The sequence below is a fragment of the Spermophilus citellus genome (assembly GCF_964194105.1).
Source record: "Spermophilus citellus genome assembly, chromosome: 1".
In the NCBI taxonomy this organism is placed as follows: Eukaryota; Metazoa; Chordata; class Mammalia; order Rodentia; family Sciuridae; genus Spermophilus; species Spermophilus citellus.
Window position 1 is genome coordinate 150,674,412 of NC_138182.1, and position 6,596 is coordinate 150,681,007.

The window sequence follows — 6,596 nt, forward strand, 5'->3', positions numbered from 1 at the left end:
GGGTATCCTATTGCACGAATAACAGGGTTTTCACTGTTACCTTTTTCTCTAGCCTTAGTGGCACATCCTTCTAAAAACCACATGTGCCATTGAAGATATTCAGGTTCCCATAGAAGAGCACAGCCCATAATCTTCCAATCCTCAGGAGCAAAATTATTGTAATGAGTAGCAAAAGCATTAAGCAATTCTTTTACATAATGGGACTGAGGTCCATACATTGTCACTGCCTTTTTTAATCTGCCAATATGATCAATATCAATCCCCTCATACAGAGGTGGCTGTGCCATTCCATTTGCTGGATCAGGCCTGATTATAGGAAAAGCAAAGAAGGGAGTTTCAGAAAGGGAAATGTTAATACCATAGATGGCAAGTGAATGCCTAAGAATACGTAAAAAAGGAGAAGATGAAGATTGTCCCATCACCCTGTAATATAAAGAAAAAGAACTTACCCTTCCTGTCAATCCAGCAGGGTCCCTGTTCGGGCGCCAATTGTGAACGTCTAGTGCGTTCGGGTCCCTGGGTAAGGGTCACGAAATAACCGGGACACAGGGGATGCAGAGCCAAGGCAGCAATTGCAACTGCATGCTGAGGTTTATTTGTAAGTTCCTTTTATATTCTTCTTCTAACAAAGCAAGCAATTCTTTAGTAACACTTTACCCGCATTGCCCAAAAATCATGCCTCAGCGGGTACACAGAGCTAAATTCAGATTGTTCCTGTTCATTTGATAAGTACCCTCCCAAAGTTCTTTGTAGACATTATCTAATCCCCGAATGTACTGTTCCCAGGTCCAGTATGCAGGAAGCTTCTTCCTCTTGGCCAAACCATGCAGAACTTGTGACTTGCGATAAGGGGAAGAGAACTTTTTCTCCTCCTAACTGAGGTTTGCCTCAGCTGACCTAAATCACAACCACAGCTCTTGCAACCTGTCAGGCCTGAGGGAGCTAAACTCTGCACACTCGAACCCCAACATCAGTGTAATTTTTATTTACATTTTCCTTATTGCTAGGGATGTTAGACATTTTTTCATATATTTTTTACCCATTTGTATATCTTCTTTTGAGAAATACCTGTTTGGGTCTTTTGCCCAATGATTAATTAGATTATTAGGGTTTTTTATTAATTATTAATTAGATTATTGTGTGTCTGTGGGTGTGTGTGGGTGTGTGTGCATGTGTGTGTGTTATGCTTTTTAATTCTTTAGATATTCTGGATTCTAGTCCAGAGGAGTAGCTGAAAAACATTTCTGGATTCTAATCACAGGACTAGCTGGAAAATATTTTCTGCCACTCTGTAGGCTTTCTTTGCACACTTATATTCTTTGCTGTGCAGAGGGAGTTAATTTTTTTTCCATTTGATGCTATTCCACTTATTATTCCTTGGATTTATTTCTTGGACTTTAGGGTCTTATGGAAGTAAGTGTCTGTGTCAGTTTGTTGGAGTGTTGTGTGTATGTTTTCTTCTAGAGGTACAAAGTTTCTGGCCTAATTCCTAGGTCTTTAATCCACTTTGAGTTGACTTCTGTGAAGGATGAAAGATAGCAATCTTGTTTCATTCTTCTACATGTGAGATACCCAGTAGCCAAGATCATTTGTTTAAAATCTGTCTTTTCTCCAACATATGTTTTTTCACAGCTTTGTCAAGGATCAGATGACTCTATCTACATGGGTTTTTCTCTGTGTCTTTTATTCTATTCCACTGGTCTTGAAGTCTGTTTTGGTGCCAACATGCTGTTTTTGTAATCACAGTTCTGTAGTATAATTTGAGATCCAGTGCAGTGATGCCTCCAAAATCAATCTTCTTGTTCAGTGTTGTTTTGTAGAGTTGGAGTCCTTTCTTTTCTCTCAAATAAATTTTAGGACTTTCTACTTCTATGAAAAATGTAATTGAAATTTTGATGGTATTACATTGAATCTGGATATTGCTTTTTGTAATATGGCCATTTTGACAATATAAATTCTGTGTATCCGAGAACATGGGAGATCTTTCCATTTTAAATATCTTCTATTTATTTCTTCCGTTTTCTATAGTTTTCATTGTAGAGGTCTTTCACCTTGGGTAGATTTATTCCTAAGTATTTTTTGAGGTGACTGTGAATGAGATAACTATCCAGATTTCTTTTTCAATAGATTCATTTCTGGAGTCTAATTTTTGTTTTATTGATTTTGGTATGTTGATCTTGCATCCTAATATTTTGCTGAATGTTTTTCAGCTTCAGAGGAACTTCTAGTGAGGTTTGTGGGTCTTTTAGATACAGGACCATGTCATTGACAAATAAAGATAATTTGATTTCATTTTCTATTTGTATCCCTTTAATTTCCTTTTCTTTCCTGGTTACTCTGATTAGTTTTAAGAACTATGTTGAATCTCAGTGGTGAGAGTGCACATACTTGTCTTGTTCCTAATTTTAGAAGAAATGTTTTCAATTTTTATTTATCCTATATGCTATTGAGTTTGGGTTTGTCATTTATGTCCTTTATAATATTCAGGTAAATTTCTTCTATCCCTATCATTGCCAGCATTCTTCATATAAGTGGTTGCTGAATTTTGTTAAAGACTTTCTGCATCTACTAAGTTGATTCTGTGATTCTTATTCTTAGTTTATCTATGTACTTAATTACATTTACTGATTGGTGTATGTTGAAATATCCTTGTTTCCCTCAGGTAAAATCCACTTGATCATTGTACACTATATTTATAATATGTTTTAAATATGCTTTGCTTATACATCTCTGTGCATCAGGGATACTGGTCTGAAGTTTACTTTTCTTGATTTGTCTTTGTCTGGTTTTGATATTGTGTATATACTGGTTTCTAGAATAAATTTGGCTGTGTTCCTTCCTTTTGTATTCCATGGAATATTTTCAGTAGGATTGAAAGTAGTGCTTTATTAAAGATCTGGGAGAACTTGACTGAGAATCCATCTGACCCTAAACTTTTCTTGTTGGAAGATTTTTAATTGCTGCTTCAATTTCATTGCTTCTAATTGCTTTGTTCAAATTTTCTATAAGCTTGCTGTTCATTTTTCATAAGTCATATGTGTCTGGAAATTTGTCAGTATCTTCTAAATTTTCCAATTTATTATAGTATAGATTTGAAAATTGTTGCTAATGATCTTTGGGTTTCATATAAGTCTGTGGTGATATCTTCTTTCTCATCTCTAATATTTTTTATTTGGGTCTTCTCTAGATTTCTTTTTGTTAGTTTGGCTAAGGATTTATCAGGTTTGTTTACTTTTCAATGAAACTATTCTTTGTTGCATGAATCCTTTGTATTTTTTATTCTGAATTTTATTATTTTAAACTCTGACCTTAATTATTTCCTGTCTTCTGCTGATTTTAAGATAAGTTATTTCTCTAAGTCCTTAGACTATTGGAATCTTTTTGTATTTTTTATATAGGCAATCAATGCTGTGAACTGCCCTCTTAGAACTGTCCCAGAGATTTTGATGTTGTATCTGTTCTCATTTGTCTATGAAGATTTTTATTTCCTCCTGATTTCTTCTATAACCCTTCCTCATTCAAAAGTGTATTATTCCCTAGTCTATCCTTTCTCCTTCCTGGATAGGTAAGGAAAGTGGAATGAATCTGACCTGCCCAACTTTCCTATGTACATATAGGAATATACCACAGTGACTCTTATCATCATGTATATCCACAAGACACTAATTTTAAAAATCTATATGTAAATAATAGAAAGGTCAGTAGAGTAGAGGGAAGGAAACAGGGGAAGGAGAATGAGAGGTGAAGAGGAAGTACTGGGGACTGAATTACAACAAATTATATGCCATGCTTTTAAATTTATATCAAAATGAATCCTAATGTTATGTATAACTAAAAATAACAAATAAAAACAATTTAAAATTGTATTTTTAACTTCCAGGTGTAAAAATGATTTCTGTGTTTGATCTTGTTGATTTCTAATTTCATTCCATTATGATCTAATAGGATACAAGAAATTATGTCTAATTTTTTATTTGTTAATATATTCTATATGCATTTTATTAAAATATGTATTTTATAGAAGGTTCCCTGTGAATCTGAGAAGAAAGTAAATTCAGTTGTTGATGAATAAATCTTTCTATAGATGTCTGATAAATACATTTGATTAATGGTATCTTTTAGTTCTGAAGAGTCTTTCTTAGTCTCATCTATTGTTGGAAAGAACAATAGATTGGACTAAAACCATCCAGTATTTTTTTGTTGTGATCTATCAAATTACATATATAGAAGAGTGCTTGCCTTGCAAGGGTGAGGCTTTGGGTTTGATCCTTGGCACCACATAAGAAATAAACAAAGATATTGTGTCCATCTATAACTAAAAGTATTTTAAATAAAAAATTTGTTTTATATATGTAGGTGTACTAATGTTCAGGGTATAAATATTTACAATTATTGTATATTATTCTTGAATGATCCCCTTAAACAGTAATAATGTCCTTATTTGTCTCTTGGTCAATCTCAGCTTGAAATCTACTTTGTATGCTATAAGAGTAGCTACCCCCTGCTTGCATTTGGTGTCCATTTGCAGGTCATATATTTTCCCATCCTGTCACCTTTACCCTTGTAATCTTCACGTCTAAGATGAGTTTCTTGTAAACCACCCATGGTTGGGTCTTGTTTTCTAATCCAATCTACCAGTCTACATCTTTTGATTGGAGAATTTAGACCATTTACATTTTTAAGATTGTTTTAATTTCCTCCCATTTTAATTTATTGCTAATGCTTAATTAAAAATGATTTGACTTTAATTATTTTCCTTTAATTAGTAATTCTCTTTTGATTCTTCTTGTGAGAGTCACTAATACACTTGCTCTCATATTTATTTTTCATTTCTTCTGCATGAAATATTTCACTGAGTATGCTCTATAGTACTGCCTTACTTGGTGATTATAAATTCTTTTAACTTCTACTTATCTTGAATTCTAAAGGATAGTTTTCTTGGTAAACAATATAGGTGGACACCCATTGTCTTTTGTGGTTTAGTGTACATTATTCCAAATTCTCCAGGCTCATAATGTCTGGACTGAGAAATCAGTACAAATTCAAGTTGGCTTACTTCTAAATTTGGCTTGCTGTTTTTCTCTGGTTGCTTATAAAATTTTATCTAGTCCTGTATAATAGACATGTTAATTATGATGTGTCTTGGAGGAAATTTTTTATGCTGTCTGGAGTTCTAAATGTCTCTTGCATGAGTGTGATAGCATTTCAGATACCTGGGACTCAAGCAGCAGGAATACTGCTTCTCCCTGAGGTAGACAAAAAAATAATTTTATTAATATTCAATTTTGGACAGAGACTCTTAGAAAAATAGAAAGTTTGGGCATATGAAGCAAGGAAAAGTTACAAAATTAGAGATAAGCTGCTCACTGGAGCAGTGAAATTAGCACACAGGGGTGGAAAAAGCTGAGAAATACTATGAAGAGACTGGAGAGGCTGCCTGCCCTAGCCAATTCACTGTTCAACTCATTAAATGGTCCACAAACAACAGACTGAGTTTACCTATTATCCACAGGGAATCAGGTCTGGAGTCATCATGAGACTACCCCACAGCAATGCCTACAGAAACTGGGAACTAAGATCTGGTCTGCAGCTGGGTCCAGGAGATCATATCTGAGCCCCCAAAGGCTTACATGAGTCTAACAGAAAAGGGGAAATTCAAACACAGAGAGCAATTAGTCTGGGTAAGTACAAGCTGGAGAGACCAGGAAGAACCCGGTTCCCTTCACCTCTTTGACTCCAATAGCTCGCAGGTATAGTGTCTTAGCAATTTGAACAGATGGGTGGCTCAAGAAGCATATTGATTCAACACCACCAAACAATTTGGAATGCAATAAAATACCTGGATCCTTATTCAGTTCATGCTTCAAGAAGAAATAAAAGATAAAGGAGAGACAAGATCGTGGATTCGTGGGAAGTGGCTTTTCTCACAGCTCCATCACACAGTATTTAAAGATCAAGAAACTACTTCTCTATGAGGCAAGTGAAAAGAGCACTCCACTGATACTCAGTATTGAACAGAGAGCCTTGAAGACTTGGAAATTTGGGTTTCCTTAGACAAGGATATAAAATGGAATTAGAGCTGAGCTCCTGGTGAGAGCAGGGGAAATTAGTACACAAAGTTGTAGAAGACTGAAAAGTGCTGGAAAAGTCTTGATAATCCCAGGATCAGAGGGGCACCCTGTCCTCGACATATTCAGCTCATAAAACTGCTGCACAAAAGTCACACTGGGTCTGCCTGCTGTCCACAGGGAGCACAAGCTGGAGACATTCTGGTACCTCCATGTTGCAGTGCTGCCAACTCAGACTGTGAACTGAGATCTGTGAGTTTGGAGATGAGTCCAATACAGGAATCCATCAGACACCAGCCATGAGGTCTAAACTCACCCTAGAATAAATAGGAGAGTCTCTGGCATGGAGTTCCTTTTGCCTAGGGCTAATACAGATTGGAGAGGCCAGAAATGGCCTATCTCCCTCCCCTCCCTTGGACCAAACATTGTGCAAGCCTGTGGCAGTGGCTTGAGAACTTGAATGCACAGAGTAGCAGAGTTTGGACTGACAGTCCTTGGAAGGACAGAAAGGGCAGTATCTGCAAACAA